The sequence below is a fragment of the Talpa europaea genome (assembly GCF_964194135.1).
Source record: "Talpa europaea genome assembly, chromosome: 8".
Lineage (NCBI taxonomy): Eukaryota > Metazoa > Chordata > Mammalia > Eulipotyphla > Talpidae > Talpa > Talpa europaea.
In genome coordinates this window covers 60227546-60244295 of record NC_140075.1, presented here as the reverse complement: position 1 = coordinate 60244295, position 16750 = coordinate 60227546, and the positions used below count along the sequence as shown (strand labels likewise).

The 16750-nt window shown below is 45.4% G+C and overlaps 1 pseudogene across 1 annotated transcript; it reads left to right on the top strand.

Moving 5' to 3' along the window:
- Positions 1 to 303: 303 nt before the first annotated feature.
- On the top strand, positions 304 to 1134 carry LOC311174937 (etoposide-induced protein 2.4 homolog; annotated as a pseudogene). Its single transcript has 2 exons — positions 304 to 909; positions 1025 to 1134. The product of its transcript is annotated as an etoposide-induced protein 2.4 homolog (transcript).
- The last annotated feature ends 15616 nt before the right edge of the window (positions 1135 to 16750 follow it).

The following is a 16750-nucleotide window of genomic DNA, read 5'->3' as shown; positions in this document are numbered from 1 at the left end:
TGCTGTGCCATGTGGGTAGCTCCCTGGCCAGCGGGGATTGAACCGGCACTGCAGAGGCTGTGGACAGCTTCACAGTGCTGCGCTCAACCGCCTGCGCCACCGGGGAGGCCCCCTAGTGTACAGTAGATATTTAATAAATAATTATTAAATTAGACAGGTGCACTGGGAATTGGAGGCCAGGGGCTGGTTTGGGCTGGAACCGGAGTTGCAGGCAAAGTGGTAGAGCTGTCGGGTCCTTCATGATGAAAGATTTGGGGAATGCTTCTCTCTGCCTGTGTAACTGGCAGAATGGGTGGTGGAGAGATGGTGGACAGTGTCAAAACTTTTCTGCAGGACCTTGCTAGGGGAATCAAAGACTCTGCCTGCGGAATTTGTACCATCTCAAAACTAGATGTTCGAATTCAGCAAAAGAGGGAAGGGCAGTGTCAGAGATGGGCAAGTGTTGTCCTAATGCAGAGGAGAGCCCAGAGTATAGAGAGGAAGCAGGAGAGTGAGCCACATATTGCTAGTAGAGTTTTCCAGTGCTGTGCTTGGAATGGTGGAGTATTCTGGTTCAGTCTCCTCTTGTTTTATCAAGTGTTGATTCCCGTGTTTCAGTCCAAATTGTTGGTGATCCATCACTGTATGGAGATGTTTGATGCTGGCTGGAATTCTTCCTCTCATCACATTTCAGTGTTCTTTGCATGCTCCCTCGGTTTATGCTTAGCCATCTGGTTTCAAGCCATAGCTGATCTGGCATTTGGGGTATCAGGGAGGAAGCCTTACCCTTTCCCTAGCATCAGCAAAATAATTGCTGACATACTCTGCAGGCTCTTTTCCTCATCCAGGGGATGTTAGTTGGTCAGCTGGCTAGTCTTCTTCCTATGTCCCTTTTCTCCTTGCTAGACTGATTTGAATATCATTGGTTCAATAAAGGAATTGTAATGCTCTAGAAGCTGTCAAACATAGAAAGGAATTATTAGCCTTACTACTTTGGATGTGCTTTGCCTTTGGCTTTCCTCAGGGCAATGCAGTCCTCATACAGTTTCAGTGGCTGCCTCTTCTCTATTTTCTTCCCTTTATTCATTATCAGCACCAGTGAAGCAAAGACCTCTGGCAAAGTATACCTTTTTCAGTTGTGCCTCTTCTCCTTGATAGTTTTCTTAAGCAACAGACTCTTCCACAAGACAGTTTACCTGCAGTCTTCCCTGAGTAACTCAACCTCTGCAGAGAAGTTCCCTTCACCACAAGTGTCTCCTGCCAAACTGAAGGCTGCTACAGTCCACTCAGTCACGTGTCATGGGGAGGGAGGGGGGTGGGACTGGAAGGAGGCTGTGGCAGCTCTATTCCTTGTTCACCTCCCCTACCAGGCAAGGCAAGACCCACTCTGTCAAGGGTGGGGCCCACTGCATATTTCCTTCTCATTTATAGTAATGAACGTGGCCCACTGCTTCAGCCTGACGACAGCTTTCTGGATCTGCATTCTCTCATCCATGTTATTTTCTCCCTCTGCCATCTGCCTGTTGTTCCATCTGTTGTGATGAGATTTGGCACCTGCATCCACATGATTTGTAAACACGATGAACAACAGGCCTGAGGAGGCAGCTGCAGTCACAGCGTCACCAAGACCTGGTTTAACCAGTTAGGTGGCAGCCACTCTTTGGAGAGACCCTCTGAATGCCTTGCTGAAGTAAAGATGAAAACTATTCTGTTTCCTAATTCTGCCTTGTCAAGGCAGGAGAGGAGATTAGCCCCATGGGATTTTCACATAAATCATGTTGACTGCTGTTCATCATCCTTTTCATTTCAAGTCCAGTCCATCAGAGCTTTACGAGCCCTGTTGGAATGTTTCTTGGAATAAGCCTATTGTTTCTGGTCCCCATTTCTGTTTTGTCTTCACTTCCTCTGGCCCATTAACAGAGCAGACCACCAGGTATTTTATCCTCGCCTGTCCTCACAGGTATCTGAGATGACAACTCAAGACTATCCCACTCATGCCCTTGCAGCCCACTTGTCCTTGTGCTCATTCTCATGAGCTCACACTCATTTTGAATATTTTGCATTTGCAATTTTGACTCAGGTCCTCTTAGATTAGAAGTCCTCTATCTAGATTTTCCCAGTGTGATATGTTTTTTTTAATATATGATTATTTAAAAAAATCCAAATTTGCATAAAGTTGCAAGTAGAATTCCAAGAACGTTCTCGATCTTGAACCAATGGAGACAGAAGCCAAAGTGAAGATAAGATGCCTGTCACCTCCTGCCCATCAGTCCTGCCAGATATATTACTGTGTGTTTCATGCAAACAGGGACATTCTCCTACTTAATCACAATTATCAAACAGCAACCCAAATCAGGAAGTGACCCATGTCACTGTCCTCTGACCCATACGTTACTGTCCTCTGATCCTTACATCCCATTCGAGCTTTACCAATTTCCTCAATAATAATATTTTTTTTATAGCAAAAGATTCCAGTTCAGAATCACATTTAGCTTTTAGTTGCCATGTCTCTTTATTTTCTGTCAATGGGTGAAATTCTGGTCTTTTCTGGACTTTCATGATTTGACATTATTTTGTTCTGTATCTCTTAATTTGCTTTTGCCTGATATTTCTCAGGATCAAATTCAAGTTTTGTATCTTTGATAGGACTATAAGGGAAATGACGTTATATTCTTGTGTCATATTAGGTGACACATGCAATTTAGACTTGCCTGATTACTTATGTGATTAAGTTTGATCATTTATTAAGATAATGTTTGCCAAGCTTCTCTGATATAAAGTTACCCTTCTCCTTGGTCAGTAGTAAGCACTGGAAGTAGGCAGTCCTTGGAAACTAGTAAATACCTTTATTCTTCATCTAACTTTCAATTTCTTTGTTTTATTTATTACATCAGTATGGTCTCATTTTCCTTTTATTTTTTAGTAGATTCTAGTCTGTTATTACCATTATTTGTCTTGATGTTCAAATTGTTACAGATTTAAACATGGGAGCTCCTTTAGTAGGTTCTGTGTTGCTTTAACATGACCCATCATTCTTTGGGTACTTCCTTGCTTTCTGACACAACAAGATAGTTTAGCCTCCTCTTGTACACTTCCCCAAGGCCTGGCATCAGCTATTTCTTTAAGGGGCCCATTGAGTTATTTATTTTTTTTCAGGTTCTGTTTAGTATCTGATATTTAAAAGCCAATTTCTGTGTGCTAAGTGTGTTTGTTGCCATTGAATTGCTGTGATTGTCAGGCTCTTTGAATGAACAGATTAGGGCACATATACAAGCACACACACATACACATACACATGAGTGCGCACACACACACACAGCTCTATTTTATGTCACTACTGAAAACTGTGACTTTACATTGTCACCTCCAGTTTCAAACACTATTAGTTGCTCACCTTCCACGTCTGTAACTCTTATCTCCTAAATGAAAAAGCTGATGCAATTTTTCTTAAAATAGTTATTTCTGGACCTCCGCGGTGGCGCAGCGGTTGAGCGCTGGGTTGCGAAGCTGCCCTCAGCCTCTGCAGTGCCGGTTCAATCCCCCGCTGCTCCCTGGGCACCGGAGGAGGGTCCCACATGGCGTACAGACCTCTCCCGCCGCCCGCTGCTCCCCTCAGCAGTGTACTTCGGTCCTTCTGCCTGCTCTGCTCCCTCCTCTGACTCGGTAAATTCTCTCACCCTCCCGCGCTTCTGACTGTACCCAGTGCATGTATAAATAAATAAATAAGTCTTTAAAAAAAAAAAAGTTATTTCTTTAAGAAATCCATGAAGGGGTCGAGGATATGTCACAATGGCACAAGGATTATTGGAACTGATGACATTTGAGAATCAACAAACAGAGGAGGAGACATTGGATTTCATCAGCCAAGGAAGATGTCAGTCATATCACAGGGGGGAAATGAGAAGAAATGTTAGCACTACCCAGACAGACATTGTCATAGACTATCAATGTCTCCCATATGTTCTCCCAAGGGCTCATTTATCTTCCCTAAAATTCATTGCTCCCCTGCATGTGGCCTTTTCCCTCCCGCCTTTCCCAAGTTAAGATGGTAACATGCTCTCAAATATCACTATTTCTTTGAGTATTTATTTTTTTTGTGATGGCCCCCTGCATATAAAATTAAATAGTGGGGCCTTCCTGGTGGTGCATGGGTTAAGACGCAACCTATGAAGCTATCCGCAGCCACTGCAGCACGAGTTCAATCCCCAGCCAGGGAGGTGACACACATGGTGCGGCAGACTTCTCCTGTCTCACCTGCTGCTCCTCTCAGCAATGTATTTAAGTCAGTCTGCCTATTCTGTTCCCTATTCTGTCTCTGGTGAATCCTCCAATAGTAACAAATTAAATGCATTTTCTCTTGTTAATCTGTTTAGTTCACAGCACTCTTGCCCCCAGTCACTGTACCTCAGAATGTAGAGAAAAAGCCTTCCTTTTCCAGACCCCCTCATTTATAACTAATCTCTTATCATCATCTTTGTCCCCTTCCTTATGTGGCTGCTCTCCTAACCCCACTTGAGCCCCACACCTGCAGCTGAGTCTTCCATCTCTCTCCCCACCATGGATGACTTCCTCTTTCAACTACGACTGACACCCACACCAATCACTCCTCCTTTCAGTTTCCACTTTTGCTTTGCCTCATAAAATGGCTGTAGGAGAGCATTTTTCAGACAGTGAGAGGAAGTGGATTCTGCTGATGCTTGAACCTCTGTATTCTTATGACATTCTTGACCTTGGCCCCAAAGACCCACCCTTGTGCCCCTGACCAGTCTAGCCCCTGTAAAAAGATGGGGAGGAAAGGAACACCCTTTTAGGAAATTAAAACCCTGAGGGTCTATCTTGTCTTCTGGAATCTTTTTTATTCTCTTTCATGACAAACGGTGTACAGCAGATACATATTTCTAGAAGCTAATGGTTGTTTGGAGGAAATCTTTTCATCTGCCCATTTAGTTTTGGTCAGGGACTTGCATAGACAGATTCACAGGAGGAAAGACAGTTTATTTCCACATACATGCAAAAGTCACTCAGTAAGAATAACTCACAGAAAAAGGTTTGTGGACCAATTTAACCAAAAATTGGTCCATACTGGGCTCCTATGGGAAAGTATGGCAGAGTCTATTGTGCTTTTTGATGCTGGAGTGTGGCTGAATTTGCATCTCCCATGTTATGGGTCAGTGTTCTGCCCAAGTAAATTGCCCTCCTATGCCAGTCAGTGAGTGTCCTGCAGTTTTGGGAGCATCTGCTTAAGTTTAGATCATGTTGCTTCAGTGCCTGCTGACTATTCAGGTGTTTTCATCTTAAAGTCATTTTAATTCCTTCATGGTCCTGGACAATTTAATTATAGCATGTTAAGTCTTCTTTCATATGGTCTCTTCACACATCTTGGGTTTTGGATTTTGCTTGCTTTAACATGTTTTTGTTTTTAAAACATTTTATTGGGCCTCTCCTGGTGGCGCAGTGGTTGAGCGCTGGGCTGCGAAGCTGCCCATATTCTCTGCAGCGCCGGTTCGATCCCCAGCCCCTGACGAGGGTCCCACATGGTGCACAGACCACTCCTGCCATGCCCGCTGCTCCCCTCAGCAGTGTACTTCATCAGTCTGTCTGTTCTGCTCCCTGCTCTGGTGAATTCTCTCACCCTCCCATGCTTCTGATTGCACCCAGGACTTGTATAAAATAAATAAATATATCTTTAAAAGAAATAAATAAAACATTTTATTATGCCAATTTAAAAATACCTTGAAATCTCCATACTTTCCACAATTGTTTTCTAGTTTGTGATCTCTTTTACTCTGTCCATTGGCCCAGTTTGTGAATTTTTGTTTTGCATAATTGCAACTACTATACATTCAATTTTGTGTTCTATTTTAGATGAGCAGTTATTAACATAAATTAAACATTTTAATCATTATGCAATCTCCTTAATTTTTAATTTACTAGTTGCATGATCTGATGTCATAAAATTGATACATCTTATTGAATCTAAGATGCTACTGACTGATTTTAAAATGTACCAATGTGTTATATTCCACAGCAGAAGAAAAGCAATATCTTCAACTAAACTATGACATACCACTAATTGTAATGTTAAAATGAGTAAATGTGCATTTTAAACTAGAACAGATGTAGTGGTTATTCTTCTTTATTGGGATTTTAGGCTATTATAATTTCAGTGTCAAAGATCATCTTGTGCATTTAACATTTTCTGATTGGGTTTATTTCCAGATAAAATCCAGTGTTTGAAGTCAGCGGATCCTAGATCATGAACATTTTATAATACTCAGCAAACAAATATCACAACTTTCAAAAAGCATGTTTTTAAGATTAAAAAGAGAACAAACAGTTTATTTACATTTGCAATTCTCATAGCCATTAAAGAACACAATGACGAGTAACACAAGGGGTGGTTAGAAATTGGGGCTCTTTTATTTATTTTTTTTTAATTTTAATTTTTAAAGATTTATTTATTTATTTATACAAGCACTGGGTACAGTCAGAAGCGCGGGAGGGTGAGAGAATTCACCAGTGACAGAGTGGGGAGCAAAGCAGGCAGAAGGACCGAAGTACACTGCTGAGGGGAGCAGTGGGCTGCAGGAGAGGTCCGCGCACCATGTGGGACTCTCGCTGGTGGCGGGCAGCTTCGCAGCCCAGCACTCAACCTCTGCGCCACCAGGGGAGGCCCTGGGGCTCTTTTATATACCATCTTAACAAAGGGCAATAAGTTGTGGGGAAGTGATAAGATAATGAAAGGGGCTTGGGTTCTTAGGAATGATAAATTGTTGGGGGAAACTAATGAATAATAGGGTTATTTTATCAAGCCTTGTTATGCAGACCCATTTAGTGCTGACTTTCTGTCTCCAGTGGTAATAGAGTCAAAAAGCATTTTTTGCTTTCAAAAAGTAATTAACATGGTCACTGGTGATGTGTGGATGTCTTATCCCAGAAGTATGAATTGACTGATGTTTATGGAGCTGACATCACCTGATAGATACCAGGTGAAGACCTGGGGGAGCCAGGGAGGTACAACTGTCTCCACCAAGCCCTGCTACCGTCTCCCAGTGGGCACCAAAGCAGGAGAGCAGTCAGTGTCAGATGGGGCAGGGGGCACCTCCAACCCATATCTTGGTTCTTGATTCTCTGATGAACAGGTTTCAGTGCTGTAAGTCTTGTGCACTGGAGTTATATAAAATATTTGGTGAAAGATTCTTGGCTTTATATTCATTGCTTTACCTATTCTGAGGGATTCAGACACGAGTCCATATGAGCTGCTCTACAGCGGATTACCAGCAACGCTGCTGTATTGTCTAAATTTTAGCCTAAACTTTTAAAGAAACCTTTGCTAGAAACATTTAAAATGTATGAGTCAGATCAGGGTACAGCAAGGAGTGCCAGTAATTAAATGTGAAAACAGAGATCCAAAGTAGCAGAATTGCCTCTGAGTACACTGAATGCTGTGCCTTCACCCAAATATATATTTCACCCGTAGTTCCCTCTTACTACCTGATGTCCATCAACATTTCAATTGTTCAGTCCACTCCTTTTTCTCAAATTCTGTGCCCACCAGACAATTAAGTTAAATTCTGTCCTCTTTAGATTATATTGGTCAAGCTGACATCTGTATTTCAGGCAGTGTGGCAATTTGGTTTTTGGTATACATATGGGTAATTAATGATTCTGCTTTTACTTGCTTTTTTCCTTCTGAAAAAGAGTTGAGCTTTGAGTCAACAAACTTGGGGACTGGGGGCCAAAATTTATAGTAATTCACCAAGACAAATGTAATTATATTGTATTATAAGCTCTCTGTCAGCAAGCATTTTATGTTGCTGTCCTCATCCAGTTTGCTTTGAAACATTAGCAATTTCCAAAAAATGTTATCTTTATAACATAGTCTCGTTAAGTTTGTGTATGTGTGTGTGTCTATTAATCTTCCTGTCAAACACTATTGCCTAATTTATATATAACTACTTCAAATGTAGACCTATTTACAAACACGTACACATTTATTTCTATTTCCAAAATCTTACTATAATTCTAAAAATTTTAAGTTAATCTGACTTCCCCTACTTAAAAATATCACTTAAAGATAATGCTATAGTAGGTTTTTTTTTTTTATTTAAATTTCCCAGCCATTTTCTTTGGTATCTTACTGATTTGTCTTGGTCTTTCTTCTAAAACAATAATACATAATAATATATTGCTGGCATCATTAGCTGCTTCTACCTTGGGAAAGATATGTCTAGATAGTAACATGTTACTAAGTATTTAATGCCCATTTCTTCTCTTTTTTTGTAATAGACTTGATGGTTGATCATGAGGCACTGAAGGGAACTGCCCCAACTGATTAGATTTGGTCACCAAAGGAATCCATCAGTTGTCTGGATCTAGAGAGCCTTATCATGTGAAAGAAAGGTCTTATAAATAAATTAACATATTTTGAATCTTGACAAGTCTTAAATACATCTGTCAATACAGTTCTGGTTTCTAAGAACTTGAGCATCCAGGCTGGGCCTTTGGATTTTGCCCTAATTATTTCCTGAAGATGAAAAAAAACTGAGCAGTTTTGTGAGGAAATGTATCTCCTGAGCATAGTGTCCTCTTGTGTGAACCAAGAAGGCAGATAAGAGGACATTTGTGGAAAGGAATGGAAGTCAACTTGACTGTTGGGAGTAGAAGGTGATGCTGGAGATCCTCAGAATTTGTGAGCTATATGGATGAGAACTAATCACTGGTTATCAAAAAAAAAAAAAGACCCAGTGTTCATACTTGGGGGGAATAAGATTTGGGGATTTATTCTGTCCATGGAGTGGACAAAAACAATGATAGGGTTTGGAGGCCATCGATGGAGACAGGATACTGGAGAACAGGCTGTGGATGGCACTGGTGGGTTCCCTCCCATGGCAGTGCCACACTGGGAAAGTGAAACCTGTGCCGAGTTTGAGCCCACTTCTGGAGCAAGTACTGCTTGCCATTTCAGCAACAGACACCATCAGGTCAAGGGGACTCCAGCAGACAGGAAATTCCACAGCTTGGCCCACCCCAAGAGCAAATACCTGTGTTGGCTAGGAGGAACACTGCTGGCACATTCCAGGAACCAGACTCATCAGGTCCAGGAAACCTGAGCCCCAACAGATGAGGAATGATTGAAACTGAAAGGTTTGCGGAGTGGTAGAGAAGAGCCAGGCTAAACTTTCTCGAACTTTCTCAAAGGAAGGGAAAATTTATTGCACCCCAGGCAGAATTAGGTGGGGGTCAGTGAAGTCATGAACGTTGCCAGGGGGAGGCAGGCTTTTATAGGGTAAGGAGAGGTCAGGTGGGAAACTGGGTTTGCATGGCAGGGGCAGGGGGGAAAGTTTGTAGGGGGTGAAAAGATTTGTGGGGGTGAAAAGATTTGTGGGGCAGGGAGAGGTTCATTGTCTGATTTTTCTAGGCAGGCGTCCGCATTCCTGTCCCCAGGTGGGCTTCTTGGTGGGTTTTTGCATTCTGGCACTGCCTCCTGCATCGACCTTCATACCAGCCTTTTGTTGATAGGAAAAAGGGCGATGGCTCTTTCTTTGGCTACTTCCTGCTGGAAGGCGGCAAAGACCAAGGGGGTGGCTCAAGCCTGGTTATGATGGTCTTCTGCAGGGATGCGAGAATATGGGTGGAGAAGGAGTTGGTTAAAGGTGGTAGGAGACATTTCCTGAATGAATGCCTGTATGAATTTTAGGAGGCAAGGAGCAAAAAGAAAAAAATAAGGTAATCATTAGTATTGGCCCCAAGAGTGGGAGGAGCCGTGACACTATGGGATTTTGAAACCATGTTAGCAGAGAGTTGGAGCCCCCTCTTTCCCTTTGCATGTCTTTGCGTAGTTCATTAAGGCTTCCACATTTTGTTCTACAATTCCAGACTCATTGATATAGTAACAACATTCTTCCCTGAGGAACAGGCAGGTAACCCCCTTATCAGCCGTTAACAAGGCCAGAGCCTGCCGGTTTTGGAGAGTGACCTGTGCCAGGGAGGTGAGCTGTCTTTGTAATGATGCTAAAGACACATAGGTTTTTTCTAAGGAGGTATCTATTCGCTAACCGAAATGTTAGAAGTCCAGGAATGAAAGCTGACAAGGGCATCAGTTTGATAGCAGGGGTAGCTGTGATTGGAGTCCCATAGGGGGACTGAGAGTTGGGGAGTCTGGCAAGCAGGGTCCGTTATCTTGGTTGTAATGGTATTGAGATTAATTGGAACTGCTGCCAGTAGAGGCCTCTGAAGGAAAGCACAGAGGAAACAAGAGGAGGTATTAGTCCCAAAAGAGTCATTTAGGAAGGTTATAGCGTTTTGGATTATATGAATCCAGGTTGAGGATGAGTCGGTCTTTTCTGATGATGTTAGCTGATTTTGTAGGACTTGCTCCAAATGGAGGATGTCCTGGGAGACTTGGACTGTGGCATTTTGTGTCAAGACATAGTCCCTTGGGATGGACAATATTGCCACTGGGTAGGAATGCCAGCCAGTGTACACTCGGCTTGGACTCCCTATACCCAACGTTGGTCCCAAGGATCTGAAATAGTATAGTTAACTTGATTCATATTGAAACCCGTATTATGATGGACCGGAGAGAACATTCGGCCTTTGTCTGGAAGGTGCACTGTACATGACTGGTAAAGGCACCCCCCATATTCTTTGTAGGTATTCTTGCAGTAATCTAGGGTTTGATCGTAAAAGAAACAAAACAAGGTGTTCATAGGGTTAGTAATCGATGAGTGAGTTAGGGTGAGAGTGATAGGTGCTGTGCATCTGGCCTGTGGACACTCCGCAGTACCCACCAAGAGGGTAGTCTCAGTGGATCTTGAGACAAAGGTCTCCCTAACTTTGAATTTCCATACATAGGATATTGAGCTAGGGGAGATTTTGATAAGAAATGTGCATCCTAGTAGGACCCAGGTTATGACATACATACTGTTTGTCTTCTGGGGCACATACATATTGTTTGTCTTCTGATAGAGGGTGCCAGGAGGGGGTCTCCCAGAAGTTTTACTGCTGTAGGCGTGGTGAAAATGACCATGTGCGGACCGGTCCACGGAGGCTGCAGTGGCTTTGGCTGAAGCGATTTGAGCAGAACTTGGTCTTCCGGATACAGTGGTGGGGAAGGTCAGTTGAGGAGGTCGAGATCTGAGGCAGGACTGGGTAAGTACTGGTCTGTGTGTCCCCGGAGCAGTTGCCTGAGTAGAGAGAGATCAATCCTGTCTGGATAAGTGTCCATGCAGTTGGTGAACTGCAAAAGAAAAAGGTGGGTGAACTCCCCCTTGAGGTGACATGCAAGCACAGGTTTGACGATGGGAACATATCTGCCAGACTTTTGCACTCAAGGAGGGGTGGAAGAAGAGTGGACTCAGGAATTGGCGTTCATTAGGCTCAGAAGTCAGAGTGATGGAGGGGACAGATAGAGAGAGAATAGGGGCAGGGTCTGCAGCAGAGTCAGTTGTGAGAGCCCTTGTTGCTGCATCAGCCCTGTTATTCCCTGTGGTAATGTAAGAATTGTCAGTTTGGTGTTCTTTACAGTGGATAATGGCAACTTCAGTTGGAAGCTGCAAGGCCACTAAAAGCTTAAGGATAAGTTTAGCGTTCATGATGGGGGACCCCTTGGTGGAAAGGAACCCCCTTTCCTGACAAATTGCAGCATGACTGTGAGCCATAAGGAAGGCATATTTTGAATCCGTATAGATGTTGACTTTCTTATGTTTGCTGAGGTTAAGGGCCCCGGTAAGTGCTATGAGTTCTGCCTTTTGGGAGGTAATTCCTCTGGGCAGCTTTTCTGCTTCAATTACCCGATTGATGGTAACAATGGCATAGGCAGCCCTCCACTGACCTCGCGCATCGACGCACGAGCCGCTGTCCACAAACAGCATCTAGTAGGCATCTGACAAAGGGGAGTCAGCCAAACCCAGTCTGGAGGTTTTTGTCCGGGATTTCAGGACACAAATGGGTGACAGAAGCGGGGCCAGAGACAGGCAGAAGAGTGCCTGGGTTGAGAGAATTTGACTATGACTCACCAGAGGGTTTTTGATAAAGAGCATATGGAGATGTTGAAAACGGGAAGGAGAAAGAGTGGAGAGCTAGTGGTGAGACAGGAGGTCCTGAAGGCGGTGGGAGGAATGTGCTTGGACAGGTCTTCCCAGAATAAGTTTGAGGGATTCCTGGGTGAGTAGAGCTGCCACTGCCAAGGCTCTAAGGCAAGGCTGCCAGCCCCTAACGGTGGGATCCATCTGTTTGGAAAGATAAGTGATAGGACTCAGGGCTGGGCTCAAAGGTTGGGAAAGGACACCTGCCACAATACCCCGATGTTCATCTGTGAACAGGAAGAAAGGCTTTTCTGGATCAGGAAGGGCAAGGGCAGGTGCCTTAAAAAGGATATTTCTGAGTAAAAGGAAGGCCCGGCAGACCTCCCCGGGGGATTGGAGAGGTCTTACGGGGGAGGCTTTTGCTGCATCATACAGTGGTTTGGCTAGGAAAGCAAAATTAGGGATCCAGTGATGGTAGAATCCGACCAAACCTAGGAAGGAAAGGATTTGTTCTGCCGATTCAGGGGAAGGAAGATCCCTGATGGCTTGTTTGCGGTCGACTGTCAGCTGTTTGGAGGAAGGAGTTAGTCGAAGACCCAGATAGACTGTGGGAACTGAAAGTTGGGCTTTGGATGGGAAGACACGGTATCCTTTTGAGCACAGGAAATTGAGGAATTGTGCAGTTGTTGAGATTGTGGCAGAGAGAACTGCAGAGGAGGTCAGCAACATACTGAAGGAGAGTGCTGGGTTGAATATTACACGACAAGAGATCACTAGCTAATGCTTGACCAAACAAATGAGGGCTGTCCCAGAAATCATGAGGCAGAACTGTCCAGGCCAGTTGCTGGGAGGTGTGTGTCCGGATCTTCCCAAGTAAAAACAAATAGGAAGTAACACTGAGGATCCAGAGGGATAGTAAAGAAACTATGGGGAACCACGCTACTCATGTCGTCTGACAAAGGTCCGGGCATGGGGCAGATTCCTGAAAAGTCAGGTATCTTGTTATCCTGCTAGATTCTCCTCATTTGTTTATGGCTAGTTTCTACCATTGCAAATATACGTATTTAAAAGTAAAACTGCAAACACCGATCAATTACTGAATAACCAATTTGATGACAAATGGCACTGCATGATACAAATATTACGTTTTTTATAAAATTAGTAGTTTTCTGCCAAAAGGTAGCAATTCAACATTTGGCCTTACATTAACAAGTGAAAAAACTTCTGGGAACAAAAGGCTGTAAACATCCCTTGGCCAGGCATGGTGGGACAGTACTTTTCCAGTGACCCTGGACGTTGCAGATGGGGCACGGTCCTGGTGGAGGACAGGGGTTGGGGCATTGTCTGCACCAGTGGCCCTCCAGGCCACACTTGAAGCAGGCTCCCAGCGGCGGTCGGTAGGGGCCCATGGGGCCCATTGTTGTCCTCTGTCGGGCAGCAGGCGCTGTGGTCATTGGAGGAGCAGGGCCTGGCGATCTCAAGGCAGCTACTAGGGCCTGAGCTTGAAGCTCAGCCTTCTGGCGACTACGGAGTTTCCTCTCTGCCCTGTCCTGTTCCTGCTGGTTGTTAAATACTGTAAAGGCCATATTCAGCAGATCCTGAATAGGGGTTTGAGGACCATCCTCAGCCTCCTTAAGCTGTTCTCTAATGTCAGGGGCTGACTGAGATATAAAATGGGTAGCCAGAACTGTGGCACCTCCAGGCGAGTGAGGGTCAAGCCTGGTATAGCGCTGCAGTACCTCAGTAAGGCGGCTGAGGAAGGCAGCAGGGTTTTCTGAGGCAGACTGGGTAATCTCCCTCAGTTTATCAAAGTTTACACTTTTATGGGCAGTAGCTTGGAGACCAGCTAGGAGACAGGTAATAAATCGGTCTCCCTGAGCCCTGCCCCTGTGGCCCTTGTCTGTGTCAGTCTGGTAGTCCCACCCTGGCTCTTGGTGGGGAACTGCTTCAGGGCCTGGGGGCATGGTTGTGTCAGTCAAATGGACCTGATCTGCATGGTCTTGGGCAGACAGGTAAACACGGTAAACATGTTACCTCTCATCCGAAGTTAGGGTGGAAGAGAGGATAATGTAGATATCATGCCAAGTAAGGTCATAAGCCTGAGTTAGGTATTGGAATTCTTTGGTAAAGATTGTGGGGTCATTTGTGAAAGATCCAAGGCGTTTTTCAATTTGAGAGAGGTCAGAGAGAGAAAGGAAAGTGGACGCGGACAATGCCCTTTGCCCCTGCAACCTCCCTCAAAGGACACAGAAGAGGCTGGTCTAAGGACCGAGTATGGTGGCTTGGGGGCGAGAAGGGAGCCAGGGGGGTGGGATTCGAAGGTTTTTCAGTTCCATCGGGTTGTCCCTGTTGTCCGGGATAAGGAGGAGGGTGGGGAGCAATAGGAGATGAAGTGAGAGCTTCAGGAGGATCGGTGAAGGCAGCTGGAGAGTCAGAGGATGAGGTGCTAAGAGAACCCATGGAGGAAGCTTTGTCAGACTGGGTTGAGGTGTTGCAGGCAAGAAGGGCCTGGAAAGTGTGACAGGTTTTAAGGAGGGAGGGACGGGAGCGCAAGAGAAAGAAGGCCTGGACATAAGGGATCTCTGACCATTTTCCATTGCGGTGATAGAAATAGTATAGGTCTATAAGGACTGAGAAGTCAAAAGTGCCATGCTCGGGCCAGTGGGAGCCATTGTCCAATTGATATCGAAGCCACACAGTGTTGCAGTAAAAGACGAGATGCTTAGGGCATATATCTGGCCTTAGGCCTGTTATAGAGCAGCCCCGATATTGAGCGGGTTGCCTGGCTGTGGGTCCTCACCCACGCACTTAAAAGGGACTTATTAATACTCCACCAGGGATACACAAAAGGTTAATAAAAGGTTTATTTACAAGGGAAAAGGAAATAAGGAAAATGTACAACTCCAGGGAGAAAATAGGGAAATAAAGTCTTTAATGCATCCTACCCGATCTGACGACCTGGAAACCCAAAAAGCACTTTCAGAGCTGGCCGGACGCTGCGAGCTGGCGGAGAGTCAAAATGGGGGACCCCTCCAAAGCCCACCTGTCTGGCTTTATACCAACCTGGCTGCTTAACCCCATCCTCAGGTCCCAGCCACCTTCTCTTTGGTGGGGATGGGATTTGGAGTTCCCAGTGTCTTTGGCTTTGGCCTGGGGTGGGGGTGGAGTCCACAAAGCCTGTATGGAATTAGCTTTAGGACATCCTTTTCCCCCTAACAGTCCCAAAGGACCGAGGTTTGAGAGAAGGCATCCCAGTGGGGTGGCCGAGCTTGGCTTAGAATTGGCAGATCCCTTGGCTAACCCGGCTCCTTTTCCCAACCGACGGGGCACAGTGTCAGGAACACAACGTCCACAAGCCTGACCTGGCCTACAGGGGCCACAGACCCAGGATCGCGGCGTCCCACGATTCGGTTCTAGCCTACAGGACAGGCAAACAAGCGAGGGGGACGTCTCCAACTCTCATTTGTTGCCTAAACAAGGCACCTAGTCTGGATGGGCGTCCCCAAATCCAGGCCTAGGTGTGACAGGGGGTCGGCTGACGTAAGCCCACGGTTTACAAGACAACCGACCAAAACAGGTAGTTAGGAAAGGAGCCGGATAGCCAGAGGTGAGGGCCTCCCAAGAAGGAGGGCCAGGCAGGGGACTTACCCTGAGAATCAAGGCCGGTGGTGGATGTGGGGCGTCTACAATGGAAAGGAGAGGTCCCAGGGACAGGAAGGGGGCTTCTATAGGGTGAGGAGAGGTCAGGTGGGAAACTGGGTTTGCACGGAGGAGGAAAAAGTTTATAGGGGGGGGAAAGATTTGTGGGGCCAGGAGAGGTTCATTGTCTGAATTTTCTAGGCAGGATTCTGCATTCCTGACCCCAGGTGGGCTTCCGGGTGGGCTTTTGCATTCAGGGAGGGCCTCCTGCTGCAACCTTTCAGACACCAATCAGAGAAAAACCCATCTTGGAACTCAGCCAATCGGAACGTGACATAAGGGAGCCACCCCTGAGCGGTCGCTTACCGCTACGTCACTTTTAGTCGCCGGGGAAGAGCCGCCCGAGGTCCGGCAGCTGGCGTTCAATCTCTTGAACTTGGCGGCTCGAATCTGGTCTTGGCTCCGCAGGGACGCCCGGTGGCCGCAGCCCGTGAACAGTGTTCCGGGTCTTCTCCGGTGGATCTCGAAGGGTGGAGGCGGCTGTCAGTCGCGCAGTGCAACGGGCTGACCTTGAGCTCCCCTCGAAGCCGAAGTGCTCTGCGATTGCTCAGTTTATATACTTTCCTTAATCTAGATTACATCATTTATTTTTCTCAACATATTTTCAATAACATTTACATCCAATAATATATATATAAATAAATATTTACGTCTTACGTTCACCAAAATATTTTCTTCACTGCAAATTATCAAAACAAAAAATAATTACTTTCACTCATCCTCGGATAGCTAGTGCCCGATATCCTCGGACAGCTGGTATCTTATAAGAATATATATTTCAGGGCCTCCCTGGTGGCACAAGGAGTTAAGCACCACACTCTGAAGCAATCCGCAGCCTCTGCAGCACCAGTTCGATCCCCGGCTGGCCAGGGAGAAACCACATGGCGCAGCAGACCTTTCCTGACTCACCCACTGATCCCCTCAGCAGTGTGTTTCGTTCAGTCTGCTTGTTCTGTTCCCCACTCTGTCTCCGGTGAATCCTCTCACCCCCTGCATCTCTGACCTGTACCTCAGCTCTTGTACGCATAAATAAATAAATCTTT